We start from the raw sequence: 15,456 nt of genomic DNA, 5'->3' as shown, positions 1-15,456 counted from the left end.
AAATGGCAGAGTAAGAAAACATGACACTCATTCACCCCCATGAATACATCAAAAACACAGCTACTGCGGAACAATTTACACTGAAAACTAACTGGATCATGTGGAAGCAACCCAAGTGTCCAACAACAAATGGCCACAGAAGATGTGAGATAAATATATATATACTATACACACACAAACACACACACATACATACACAACAGTACATTATTCAGCCATAGAAAAGAATAAAATTCTGCCATATGCAGCAAGGTAGATGGACCTGGAGAATCTTGCGCTTAATGAAGTAAGATAAAGAAAGATAAGTACTGGATGATATCACTTACAAGTGGAATCTAAAAAACAAATGAACGTATATAGCAAAATGGAAAGAGACTCACAGATACATTAATAGGAAACAAACAAGTGGCTGCCGGTGGGGCAGAGGAAGGGAGGAGGAGGAGCAAGATAGTGGTATGGGATTAAGAGATATAAACTACTATGCAAAAAACAGATGAGCAACAAGAAGGACATATTGCACAGCACAGGGAATTATAGTCATTATGTTTTAATAACTTTTAGTGGAGTATAACCTGTAAAAACACTGAATCACCATGTAGTACACCCGAAACTAATATTATAAAACAACTATACTTCAATTAAAAAAAAAAGGATGACTCCTATGAAGCTCTGATTTTTCCACATTTTTCCTTATTAACGTAAGCCAGATGATTTTTTTTCCCTGTAGACTTGGTATAATAATAATAATAATAATAATAATAGTATCAACCTCATAGTATATTGTGTTTATTTGGTCTGGGTCTGCAGAGAGTCAGTTCAGTCACTCAGTCATGTCCAGCTCTTTGCAACACCATGGACTGCAGCACACCAGGCTTCCCTGTCCATCACGAACTCCTGGTGCTTGCTCAAACTCATGTCAGTGATGCCATCCAACCATCTCATCTACTGTCATCCCCTTCTCCTCCTGCCTTCAATCTTTCCCAGCATTTTCAAATGAGTCAATTCTTTGCATCAACTGACCAAAGTATTGGAGCTTCAGCTTCAGCACCAATCCTTCCAATGAATATTCAGAACTGACTAGTTTGATCTTGCAGTCCAAGGGACTCTCAAGAGTCTTCTCCAACACCACCACTCAGAAGCATCAATTCTTTGGTGCTCAGTTTTCTTTATGGTTCAAATCTCACATCCACACCTGACTGCTAGAAAAACTATTTGTCGGCAAAGTAATGTCTCTGCTTTTTAATATGCAGAGTAGCATTTAATAAAATAGGTCATTAACATTGCTTTCATTGCCATTGTCATCATTATGGCCATTCAGCTTTCACTGTTTCACTGCCCCATCCAAGTGGACCAAGTGACATACAACTAAGTTTTAATCCTTCTCTCCCACGGTAGGAAATGTCACTGTGTACTTTACTGCACACAGCATCCCCAACCCTCCCAAATCCCAAAATTTAGGAAAGAGAAAAGACTCTAGTAGGTCCCCAAGGCAAGGCACAGACTGTTACTCCTTCAAGAACTGGGACGACCTGAGCATTTCTATCAAATTTTCCCTGTTTCAACAGCTTCCAGGCATCCCATACAGGAAGCTCTGAGTCAAAGTCCCCTTGTGTGCAAAGCTTAAAATGGGTTTCATTATCAGCACTGTAGAGACGCCTTTAAAACAGCTATTCAGGGCAAACACAATTTATCATCTATGTTCCTTAGTTATTAGATCTACAGATTGGGGGACATTAAAACTGCATCTTCCTTACGGGCCAACTGTAAAGATTAATTAGGTGACATCAGCCAAGTGGAGTTCTCTTGTGAAGTACACATAAATACACTCCCTTGTGTTATTACAAGGCCTGGAAATATTCTTTCTCTCCGTTATTTAAGATAATGAATCTGATCATTAACAGGTAAACAGATGAAGGAATAGACCTTTGTATTCAACATGGCATTCCTCAATCAAACAGTCTCCTTTAAAAAAAGACAATGGCATCTGTACTAAAGACGCTGCATGCTGGGCAATCAGCTGTCTTAAGGGGCCACTTCTTCATAATGTGGATGTAGCTTCCAACACCATTTTGATGCCATCTTTTATTAAAGATCTACCTTGAGGAGGCAATTGATTTTTGTTAGTCCCTGGAGTAAATGCTTAAAGGCAGCTTCATCGTATTTACGAGGTTCCTATTCCTTTATGAAATGCATTGGATTTGATACACGGGAAAAAAGAAAAGCTTTCATTTACTAAGTGCTATTCTTTTCACAGTCAATTGCATTACTTTAATTTTTTTTTTAATGTAGGAAACCCAGTTCTGCATCATAGACCCTTGGAATCCTATTTATTTTTCTAGCTCTTTTTTAAAAAAATACTCCCTTCAAGTCTCAAAATGGATCCGCTAGACAGTTCTGATAATTTTCCACGTGTCTATTACTTTGTACAACTACTCCTGTGAATATTTGGACATTTTAAAATATTTTCATTAAAAACAATATATTTCAGGATTTTTATTGCTCTCTCAACAGTATCAGTGTTCACGGCCTGTTGAGATCGGACACAGGTAAGGGAGAAGTTAGTTGCTCAGTTGTCTCCAACTCTTTGGGACGCCATGGACTGTAACCTGCCAGGTCCTCTGTCCACAGAATTCTCTAGGCAAGAATACTGGAGTGGGTTTTCATTCCCTTCTCCAGGGGAGCTTCCCAAGCCAGGATTGAACCCAGGTCTCCTGCATTCCAGGCAGATTCTTTACCCTCTATGCCACCAGAGAAACAGTCTTGTAAATGGGACTTTGAACTTTTGAAGATTCCCCAAGCTTCTTCCATGGGCCTTATAAGGATCTGGTGTGTGGTAAGATAAATGTTAGGTGAACACTCCATAAAGCAAGATTTATTTTCTAGTCTGTGCTGTGGATGGAGAAGGAAATGGCAACCCACTCCAGTATTTTTGCCTAGAGAATCTCATGGACTGAGGAGCCTGGGGAACTACTGTCCATGGGGTCGCAAAGAGTCTGACATGACTAAAGTGACAGCACGCACTGTGTTGTGGAACCACGCTTACACAGGTCTTTCTCTAGATTCTGCAGGAGAAGCAGGCTGAGCTGTCTTGCCTTTGCTCATCCCAAGTCTCTTCTAAAATATCTTTTCTCACCTTTCCACCTAATGATGGTCCCAGTCTTCCTCTGAATAGTAGTAACAGTGAAAATAATTATGGCAGTGACAGGAGCTGTTTGCTTACATTTGTTCATTTAATCATCACAGCAGTCCTTGGAGAAACAAACATCATTCTCATTTTACAAATAAGGAGTCTGAGGTTAAGAGAGATTAACTAGTTTGGCTAAAGTTACTCACACACATCTGGACCCAGCGTCTCACTCCAAAACCCATACTCTCACTCCTGCACACATAGTCTTCACTGCCTTTAGAATCTTGGAATCAGAACGTCCTGGCCAAATAAATAAGTGTTGCACCAGTGCTGGCCTTCCAAATTCAAAACCAGAAAAGGCAAGGAATGGCCAAGCTTCCAGTACAAAGCAGTAAATAACAACTTTATTTTCTTGAGTTTGACTCTGCAGCTAAACATAAATCCAACTCAATTTCATGACACAGCTAGGATTGCTTTCTCCCTGCAGCACTGGTTTCACAGTACACGGGGACACACACACCTGAAGGGAACTTCACATGGGTGAATCAAGTTCTGTAATCCTTTCATCGAAAAAAACAAAAGCTTTCCTGCTCACCACCCCACTCCAACCCTCAAAGTAAGAAAGAAAAGAAAAATCACCAGAAAATGTTCTGATGAAAGTATGTTTGTAAGTAAAAGGAAGGATAACAGAAAAATAAAAATAAAAGGCAGATCAGGTAAACCTCAAGGCTCTGTGAAAGTAGAGAGGTAATCAAACACTCTCCAACCACAACCACTTCTCAAAAAACAAATTATAAAATATGTTATTTTGTTAGGTTGTACATGGCATTTTTGACAGCAGCTGCTAGAGTCCCCTGCTCCCCTCCACCCTCCTCACTGAGTCACTGCCCATCTGGCAGCAGCTATGCCCACCACTCTCAAAAATGATGCCCAGGTACTAATTGGATGCAAGCAACCTGATCTCAGGGCCAACTCTGCAATATCCAAATATGCATCAATGAGAGCATTGCATTTGATTAAAATTGCAGATATTTCTTAATCCCGACAAAGAGAAGAGTGTGCTTGCTCCTGTGCTAATTGCCACGCCTTACAAAGGAACGCCAGCCAAGTTAAGATCAATGCTTATGCTAGGAGTTCTTTGTCAACTCAGCTACTCGAAAGCTTCAGCGGATTCCCCTGATAACCCATATCCACATCCCACACACTCAGGAGATTTTATTATCTAATCTCCATTCCCCTTTCTGAAATTTAAATATATTCCTGTTCATCTTGTCTTAAGCAGAAATAGATTTGGACCAAATGTAACACAGAGGGGAAACATTTTTTTTAATCTAAACATACTGTATCTATTTCTGCTTTCTAATGGGGAAGTGTAGGGGTAGAGGTGCCATAATTCATGTAACTCTCCAATCATTCCAATCCAATTCAGAGACTAGAGGAAAGCAAATAAGTTTAAAAGCACTTGTGATTTTAAATGGTAGATTAAACACAGGCATTTAATTCTGCTCCCTCTCAAATCCCATACAATTTCAAGAATTATATTTTTAATGCATGAACTCACAAAGGAAAATGGGAGAGGAAATGACAAAACAAAATGTTGAGGGCTAGAAAGTAGATGAATAGGTGGAAACTGACTATGACTCAAAAAAGCACAATTCTAAATCAGCAGCAAAGAAAGGCAAGAACAGTCTGTTTTTCACGGCAGAACTCCCAGGGGCTTAGGAATCAATGGCACCAAATACTTCTGGAAGGGGTAGGGAAGACGAGGCTAACAAAAGGAAGATCTGTGAACAGAATACTTAAGAAGCAGTTGGCTCCCCAAAGTCTTTGGCAATTCCTCCTCCATCCTAGCAGAATCCTGGAGCTTTAATCTCAGGAAGGGTAATAGAGGGTCACTGAATTAGGGGACCAGGCCCAGTTGAGACTTGGGTCCCATCCTGAAAACAGTGTAATGACAGAGCATAGATTTACTGAATGTTCAGACCTCAGTCCTTTTCTACATCTACACAATTCCCAGAGGTTGGCAGCCAGGTAGGAGAATGGAAGAGTCTTTCCTGGGGATTGTAACCAAAAAGGAAATTCTAAATACATTGACATCAGAAGTTCCCAAAGAAAGGAGTTCAACCAATTACCCTACAGTGAAGACCAGAGTCAACAAATATCTTTTAGTGTCCAGACAGATTCACATTAAAATAAAACCAAACCACCAGATAGAATGGAGAAAATGGAGACGAAATCACCAGTAAAATAATTCAAGAAAATTCCCTACATATGAAAGACATGAATCTCAGATTTGAAGTTCTGACCAGCATACTGGTTCCGCTTAACGGTTGAAAAGATATGCACACCTAGGCATTTGACAGTGAAATTTTTCTTCCCCTAGAATTCTGAAATTTCTAGTGGAAGTAAAAGATGCTGGAGACTCCCAGAGAGGAAAAAAAAAGTTTTCATACAAAGAATGAAGAATCCGAATGTCACTGGAAATGAAAAGACAATGCTGTAATACTTTTTAAAGTGCTAAGGAAATAGTGACTTTTAATCTGGAAATCTTCAAACATCCAACGTCCAACTACCATTAGACAGTGCAAGGATAAAAGACAATTTCAGACATGAAAATTCTAGAATATAAAAAACAAAAACAACTCACCTCTCAGGCACCCTTTCTTGGGAAGTGAGAAGTGTGCTCCTCCAAAACAAAGTAAGAAAGAGTAAGTCATGAAATTCAGGAAATGGAGTCCTACACAGGAAAACTGGGTCCAACATTTGAAAGGAGAGAAGAGAAAGCTCAGGATGACAGAGAGGAATGATGACAGTGATGAATGCATGCCACCCGTCTAGAGTCATCAGACCAGACTGAGGTAGGTCAGAAGACTCCAGGAGAGATTTCTGCAAGAATGTAAGATGGGAATCTTGCCTAAAAAAGAAAGAAAGTGCCAAGGGAAAATTTACTCCAAAACACGGAAAGTAGACGTCCTTGGGAAGGTAGAAGAGGACAACATTCTGTCTGAGTCTCAAGGAGAGGGGGAACACAAGCAGGAAAGGAAAGCATGGCTTTCTCTCACAATGTCTGTGAGATTTGGGGGAAGCACTTCTTGGGGCTTAGTCTGTCTGACTGACACCAACAGGGTGTGTGAGATTCATGCCTTCAATGAAGCAGACTTATCTGGTCTAACTAGGAAGCTGGCAGAGCCAAGAAGGCATATTCCAAAAGGCAAAACCTCTAGTAATGGGAGACAGTATAGGTATACATGTGGAATTTATGGCACAAATAAGCTCATGTGACTTTACTAAGCATATCACAAGAAAGAAAGTAGAGTAGAAAAGAAGGGAAAATGGCTGATGTAAGTGGTGGTTGAAAAGATTTGTTCTAGAATAGTCTTGGATCATCCCTTGAAGACTCTGTAAATATTCAGAGGGATTTCATGGTACAAAGGTTAAGTCCTCATTCTAGGAAGCATGTTTCACACACACACACACACACATCCCCTACCAAATCTGGGCTGGTATCCAGAGTAAAACAGACAACGTATTAATTTACAACTGTTTTAATTCTATTTCACTGCGAAAGCCAATTGTTTGTTACAACTAGAAAATCTGCCCAACTTAAGACATTAGTATCCAAAGACAACTGATAATGGGTTTGCATTTCGGCAAGTGTGTTTGAATTTCCGTTATCTGCCATCTCACAGTAGGGAATTACTATTTGCATTTCAGGTATCTGACATCTGGAATTCAGGCATGAGATTGAACACAATTATCTTTCACAATAAAAGTAAACAGAGCTCAGCATGAATCTGCTAATTGTTCTTTCCTGCTGAGCTAGCTTTTAGTCAGAATAGACACATAAAAGAGTTAAGTACCAATCTGTCCATTCTCCTCACAAAGGCCAAAGTTATCTTCTCAAAGCCTGCGTGCATGCAAAGTCACTTCAGTCGTGTTTGACTCTTTGCCATCCTATGGACTGTAGCCCACGAGGCTCCTCTGTCCATGGGATTCTCCAGGCAAAAATACAGGAGTGGGTTGCCATTTCTTCCTCCAGGGCATATTCTCAATCCAGAGACTGAACCTGCGTCTCTCACGTCTCCTGCACTGCCAGGCAGGTTCTTTACCACTGGTGTCATCTGGGAAGCCTACATCACATTATTTCCTTCCACTTAAAACCCTCCCATGGAGAATAAAACACAAATTACTTATCATGGCAAAAAAGTAGAACAAATCTAGATTGGTGGGTCCTGGATTTGAGCCCACGTCACAAGGAGGGCTGGTTAAAACTCAGAATGCCAGGCTCTTCCCCCAGGTTCTGACGCAGGAGGTCTGGGATGGGACCTGAGAATCTTCTTTACTCACAGATTTTTCTGGTGATACTAATGCTATTGGTCTGGGGACCACACTTTGAGAACCATAGTTCTCCCTGCTCAGTTCCCCGTGAAATCTCTAGCTCTATGTCTTAATACTCTCCTTCTTGGATATTCTACTTCAGCCACTCCAGTCTTTCTGACCCTCAACACCTCATACTTGTCCCAGCTCAAGGTATCTGCACTTATGGTTCTCTCTGCCCAAATTCATTCTTTCCTTGATCTTCATCTTCTCAGAAAAACCTTCTTAACCACCTTAGCTAAAGGAACTCTCTACCACTCTCCACCCACACCACTGTCCTATTTTACCGTCTTGTCACTGGTACTTATTTCTATCTGAAAGTGAAGTGGCTCAGTCATGTCCAACTCTTTGCCACCCCAGGGACTATAGTCTGCCAGGCTACTCTGCCCATGGGATTTTCCAGGCAAGAATACTGCAGTGGGTTGCCATTTTCTTCAGGGGATCTTCTCAACCTAGGGATCAAATCTGGGTCTCATGCACTGCAGGCAGACCCTTTACCATCTGAGCCACCAGGGAAACCATTTCTCTCTGAAGGTATGTGATAATTATTTGCTCATTATCTGTCTTCTCTACACAGAGTAAGTTCTATGTGGACAGGGACCTCTTTTGACTTTCTGGTTTATCTGTAGCGCTTGGAGGCAAACAATAAGTGATTTTTGGATGAACAAATAAATCTATGAAAGAGAACCAGATCTGTGGTTTGAGTTTTCTAGTCAAAGAAGACTTTTACTACTAGTCAGCCAGACATCTGACAACTCTCCATCAGGGGTATCTTTCCAACACTCTCATCCAAAAACCTTTTGTTACCATGTCATCTGTAATTAGAAAATTTATTCCACACATCATTTTTAATTAGAAAATTGAACCAAGATGTATAATTTAGTACAAAATTAGTGGAATGTCATTTCTGCTAAGCCAGAATACAGTAATATTAGCCCTATTCTAAGAAAAAAAAAACAATCTATTTTATAAAAAGAGGAAAGGTATTATAAACAAACTAAACATATTTTAACATGTAACAAAACTAAAATTTATTTTGATGTGAGGCTACATCTCTGATCCCAGGCATCTATCCCCTGACAAATCACCAAAACTGTGAATCTAGAAAAGAAAATAATAATTTTCAACATAAAAAATTCAGAGCCATTTGAATAATTCAGTTGTCAAACTGAACAAAAAGACATAAAACTTCATTTCTCTTAGACACTGGATTATTTAACAACTGTCTATTCCCCTGGCTCTTACAAAAATCTTGATTTTTACATCATTTGAGTGGTTTTTCACAATTGTTGACCATTATCTCTAGGAGACAGCTAATGTTTGTTTCAAATTCAGTGGTTCACAGTAAGTGATCTCCCTTAATTTCTTTGGTTGGGATGAGAAGGAAAATACTGCACTTTAGAATCAAATCACTGCTAGGGGTTTTTAACAGCACTTCATAAACTTCTGTCTGAAAACCTCCAACCCCATAGTCATTGTAACAAGTGCATTTCCATTATGTGGACTTCTTTCTGGGTAATTACTTGATAATTAGCCCAATACTTGCCCCACAGAGTATCTAAACATAACTCACTCTTCTCTTGCTGTCCTGCTAAATGTTGCAGAATACCTACCACGGTGATAGTCAGTGGGTACTTAATGAATGAATCACCAATATAGCAACCAAAGAGAACAGGAGAATTAAGTCATATTTAGAGAAAGGAAACCTGTTGTTACCATGACCATGATCTCAGAAAAAATATTTTCTCCAAGAATAGACATAACCTTGGGGGGACGGGATAGTCAAGGAGTTTGGGATTGACAGCACGTGCTGCTATATTTAAAACTGAGAACCAATAAGGACCTACTGTATAGCCAGGGAACTCTGCCCAATATTGTGTGTGAGCGTGTATGTTAGTCGCTCAGTCATGTCCAACTCTTTGCGACCCCATGGTTTGGGGCCCACCAGGCTCCTACGTCCATGGGATTTTCCAGGCAAGAATACTGGAGTGGGTTGCCATTCCCTTCTCCAGGGGATCTTCCAGACTCAGGGGTCGAACCTAGGTCTTCCACATTGCAGGCAGACTCTTAACCATCTGAGCCCAATATTATGCAACAACCTAAATGGGAAATGATTTTGAAAAATAGATACATGTATGTCTATAATTGAACCACTTTGATAGTTTCAACCACCTGAAACTATCAAAACATTGTGAATCAATGATACTCCAATATAAAATAAAAAGTAAAAAAAAGAATAGACAGAGCCTTGATATTTATTCAAGTCCCATCACTTCATGGCAAATAGATGGGGAAACAATGGAAACAGTGACAGACTTTATTCTGGGAGGCTCCAAATCACGAGATGGTGACTGCAGCCATGAAATTAAAAGACAGACACTTGCTCCTTGGAAGAAAAGCTATGACCAACCTAGACAGCATATTAAAAAGCAGAGACATTACCTTGCCAACAACGGTCCATCTAAGTCAAAGCTTTGGTTTTTCCAGTAGTCATGTATGGATGTAAGAGTTGGACTTACTCCAACTAAGTGCCGAAAAATTGATGCTTTTGAACTGTGGTGTTGGAGAAAACTCTTGAGAGTCCCTTGGACTGCAAGGAGATTCAACCAGTCAGTCCTAAAGGAAATCATTCCTGAATATTCATTGGAAAGACTGATGCTGAAGCTGAAACTCCTTTGGCCACCTGATGTGAAGAAATGACTCATTGGAAAAGACCCTGATGCTGGGAAAGATTGAAGGCAGGAGGAGAAGGGGATAACAGAGGATGAGATGGTTGGATGGCGTCACTGATTCAATGGACATGAGTTTGAGCAAGCTTTGGGAGTCGGTGATGGACAGAGAAGCCTGGTGTGCTGCAGTCCATTGGGTAGCAAAGAGTCGGACATGACTGAGGACTGAACTGAACTGATATTTATTCAAAGAAAGGAACATTTGTGGACCTGTTACTGCCAATGGGTTATCATATGATATGGCAAAATAGTCATTAATTTGCTGGGTCATCTTGGGCAAGCTGCTTCATCTCTCTGGCACTCACTTTTCTTGGGGGTGAAATTAGAGTGTTAAGGTGATTAATGAGATCCAAATACTAGATACATTTCCAACTCTTTCCAAGTGAAAGGAAAAATGCTATATGCCAATGTCATACTTGACTTCTATAATAGCTAATCACCTAAACTGAAACATGAGCATTCACAAAGCATCAAGCTAATGTCTTACATTAATTGATCCATGAAGACACTGGATGTCACGTTCAGTTCCTGATACATAAATATACCACCTAACACTTCACAACTGAACAAAGACTTGAACCTTAGAGCCACAGTTTATTGCTATGGGCAAGGCCTGGAATCATACTTTGCTTGCATGATCTTTCCAAGTTTCATTTCTTAGGGACAGAAATTATACAGCTGACCTCAGGATCATTTCCTTTTATATTTTGAGATTTTTATGGTGTATGTGTTTAGAATACCATGACATGATAATAGGATTTTAATATTCATGGTCTCATTGTCTGTCTCCATAAATCAGATTCATATAGATTAGCACCGTCTGCTACATACACTGTCTGGAGACCCACGAAACATGAGCCAGGGCACGGAAATCTGTGTAAGGAACAACTTTTAAGTCAGAAGGAGTGAAACAGATCAATCTACTTTTATTTGTCAGGCTGAATACATTGTAAAGATTAAGCCAAACATAAGTCAAGTGTGACAAGGATTTTAATTGGAGAATATGGTAGATTGCCATCATCAAAGCCCATAGGAAAAGACAAGGCTAATCTTATTAAGGCTATCTGGGTACACGGCAAAAACCAGCCCCAAGAAACCCACGGTTCTCCAATCAATTTCTCCGCCAAGGGAACTTAGTTTATTCAGGCTAATGAATTGAGAAGTAAGACACAGGACTGGAAATAATATCTAAGCATTTTTTTAAAACCAAAAATGTAAATGATCCAGGTTGTATATAACCAATAGGTTGATTCATTCTTAATGAGACATGCAAATTTTCCTTTGCAAGCGGCCCTGAGAAGTTGCCAACTGAAGAGAGCTTTTTCCCGGATTAGTGGCCTTTTGCATAACACCCTTCAGGATATAGTCATTGAAATGAAATGCATGCTGTGCGCAGCTGCCTCAATCTGTGCAACAGATCGGCTGCAAAGCAAATTTCAGCTAAGACTCCTGCACTGTGAGCTACCACTGAATTGGAAGTCCCTTTGAGAAATAACCTAGCAAAATCAGACTCGTAAAGTATCACCATACTATACCAGCATGCTAAGATTTATTACTTGGTGTCTAGTTCACCTGACCTAGACCCATCCCTCCCTAACTCTGTTATAGCCACATAATAATAGCAGCTACCCTTTATTTCCAGGAACTAAATGCTGTACTGGGTACGTCACTTAGGTTTTCTCCACAATCCTCTGAACAATCTGTCAAGATACAGACATAAGCAAAAGGTTTTCCCCACTGTGTTCATGCATTGTTTATCCTTTAATAAGCCAGCAAGTGAAGTGAAGTGAAAGTTGCTCAGTCGTGTCCGACTCTTTGAGATCTCATGGACTGTAGCCCGCCAGACTCCTCTATCCATGAAATTCTCCAGGCAAGGATACTGGAGTGGGTTGCCATTCCCTTCTCCAGGGGATCTTCCTTACCCAGGGTTCGAATCTGGGTTTCCTGCATTACAGGCAGATTCTTTACCATCTGAGGCGATATACCTAAACCTCACGGATTTGGATGCATGCCTTCTTAAACTTTTCACTCACAGTACACATTGATGGCTAACTTATTTTCTTTAATAAAACAAAGGAGAATAAATAGCTTTCACATTGATGCAAGAGCCTCTTCTCTGTGAATCTTTTCACGAGTTGCTACAGCACTGTCTCCTTCTCAAACAGAAAGGATGTGAGAGACCTCTCTTCACCAGCCTCTGCTCCCTTAGCGCAGGGTGTCATTGTCACCAAACCAGTTTTTCTGTCTTTAGTCTTTAACTTCCCCATACCCAATGTTCACTAGCTAAACAGAGGCCAGGTGGTCTTTCTAAAATCAACAGAAAATCAGATCTTGTCTTTTATCCACTTAAAGTCCTAAAAAGAGTCTTTGTGCATTTCACAGTCAAGTTCTAGCTAAAGTCAGCATGACCGGCTCAGCCTTTCATAATTTGCTGCTGCTACTTAGCTACTCAGTTGTATTTGACTTTCTGAGGCTCCCATGGACTGTAGCCTGCCAGGCTCCTCTGTCCATGGAATTTTCCAGGCAAGAATACAGGAGTGGGTTGCCATTTCCTTCTCCAGGGACATTCCCGACCCAGGGATGGAACCTGCGTCTCTTGCATTTTCTGCATTGGCAGGCAGATGCTTTACCACTAGTGCCTCCTGGAAAGTTTGATTAATGCATCAACTCAACAAATATATAGGAAGCAGCTTTTTGAAGTGCCAGACATTGTTTTCCGTGCTGAAGGATGCTCTAGCAAACACCAAACAAAATCTGGGCACTTGCTGAGCTTGCATTCCAGTGTGGATCAGGTAGTAAATACAGACGAAAGTTAAATACATCATTTAGCAAGTTAGATGATTACAAGTTCATGGGGAAAAAAAGGTAAAGCAAATAATGGCATCTGGGAGTGCAAATTTGCAAGAAAGATTATAGTTTAAATGAGGTGATCGAGGCAGGCCCTTACTGAAAGGGACAGAGGATCATTTGAGGTGATAGAGCCATGCAGACAAAGAAGGTGACCAATGACTAGTACTAGAGCAGAAGCATGTCTGGTCTGTATGAAAAAGTTGATCTTATAATCTATTTCTAGTTCCTAAGTGCACCCTACTTTCTCTTCCAGGCATATGAATCCATCTGTCTAGAATGCCCTTCCCTTTCTCTTTCTCTATATAACTCCTCCTCATGCTTTAGGGGTTGGCTGGGCACTGCGGCTCTTTTAAACCTCAGTGTGCATACAAAATTGATTGTATACAAATCACCTGATGTGGAACCTGGCAAACTGCATTTCTAACAGACTTCCTGGTTTGTAAGAGATGGTGCTAATGCTGATCATCATGGGCCACAGGAGTAGCCAGTCCTGCAGGGTGGGTCTAGGTCGGTGGTTCTCAGTTGCGGGTCCTAGTGGAACCACCAGGAGAACTTTTAAATACCTCCCTTCTCCACAACAAAGCCACATCAGACCAATTGAATCAGAAATTGTTAAGACTGGGCTTCTGGAAATAGTACGTTGTCAAGTCTCCAGGTGAGTCCAGTGAGCAGGCAGGTTGAGAATCTGCGGTGTCATGAAAATCTCTTCCAAGTCAGAAACCTATCATTCGATTGGCCAGGCCTCTGCAGACAGGGCATCACTGATACTGCCTGGGCAAGACACGGACGTGGCCATCCTAGGCACAAGTCTGTAATACAGTGGTTTTGAACATGAGCTCTAGAAATAACAGGTGTGGGTTCATAACCCAGTTCTGTTACTTGACCTTGAGCAGAAGCATATTATGTAGAAAACAAGTTTATGCTTACCAAGGAAGAAAGGGGAGGGAGGGATAGACTGGGAGATTGGGACTGACATATATTCACTACCCTAGATAAAACAGGTAACTAATAAGAACCTACTGTATAGCACAGGGAACTTTACTCAATACCCTGTAAAGACTCCTATGGGAAAAAAATTTTAAAAAAAGAGTGGATATATGTATAGCTGATTCACTAAGCTATATATACAGTAGAAACTAACACAATATTGTAAATCAACTATATATGTTCCAATAAAAATTTTGAAAAAGATTAATATGAAAAAAAAGATGCTTTACCTCTTGCAGCTTCAATTTCTTCATCTCTAAAACGAAAGTCACTGTATCTAACATGTTGGACTATTAAAGGATTTAAAAAGGTGATTACACCCAGTACTTTGCAGGTGCCAGTAACTTGGGGCTGCTGTTGATATTAAATATGGGATTTTGCAGCACTAAAGTTTTTTTTAAAAAACAAAGATGCTAGTTCGTCTTCTTGCTTTTCCTCCTGAAGAGCATCCACATGGAAAATAACAACAGCCACCAGGGAAGCCAGGATCAGCTTAAGTGCCATCAGGGGAACTCTTTCCAGTAGTTAATTTCCTCCTCTGTCCTCAGCTCCCAAAGCTATTCTGGGATGAAAGCACTGTTTTACTTTATGAAACATTTGCCCGTTATAACAGATGGGAATTCTAAGCGGGCTTTTGGCAAACAGACTCTTTATTCCTATCCCCTGTCACCCTTGTTGATAGTAAGCAAAGTTGATACACTCACTAGGAGTAACGTTCTTGTCTGTTTTCGTTTGCAAGCACTGGATTATAGTTCTGATTGCCTTACATGCATCAAATGCTCTCTTGGTGGAAACTGCAACAGCAATGAAATCATTACAGTGGTTCCACCTAATTAGTAAGTCACGAGAACACTTGTCTCTTGGTGTTTGGGGAAGGGATCATGGAGACAGGGAGGCCAGGTTTCCATTTATTCAGAGCTACGGGCACCCTGAGAAGCGAGAGCATTTCCCCTATGTTTTGTTGATGAATCTCACCCACAGCAAATGTCTGAATGTTAAGGGCAGTCCTCAAATTCTGCCCCTCCCCACGCCACCAGGCCTGGATAGCAAGTTTTCAGAAAAAAGTTATGGAAAATTTGACCACAAATTTAGGTCTGTCAAAACGTTCAATAATGGTTTAACTTCCTGCCCCAAAAGACCCCTGTTTAAGACACCCACACGGAGACCCATCTGCTCAGTTCACTCTCCTCTGCTTTTACGCATACACGGATGTACACATCTCCAGTCTTGACTTTACTCACATTGGGATGTTCCCTTTGCTCTCCCTCACATCAAAAATGTGAGGATTATTTTCCCTGGAAATAATATTATTAATATGGTTGGACTTAGTAACATTAGTAGTACAATGAATCCAGCTGATGTATGTTAAGTGTTTAAAATAGTTAC

This window comes from Muntiacus reevesi, chromosome 10, assembly GCF_963930625.1.
Source record: "Muntiacus reevesi chromosome 10, mMunRee1.1, whole genome shotgun sequence".
NCBI classification, from domain to species: Eukaryota; Metazoa; Chordata; class Mammalia; order Artiodactyla; family Cervidae; genus Muntiacus; species Muntiacus reevesi.
This window is presented reverse-complemented; position numbering follows the sequence as displayed.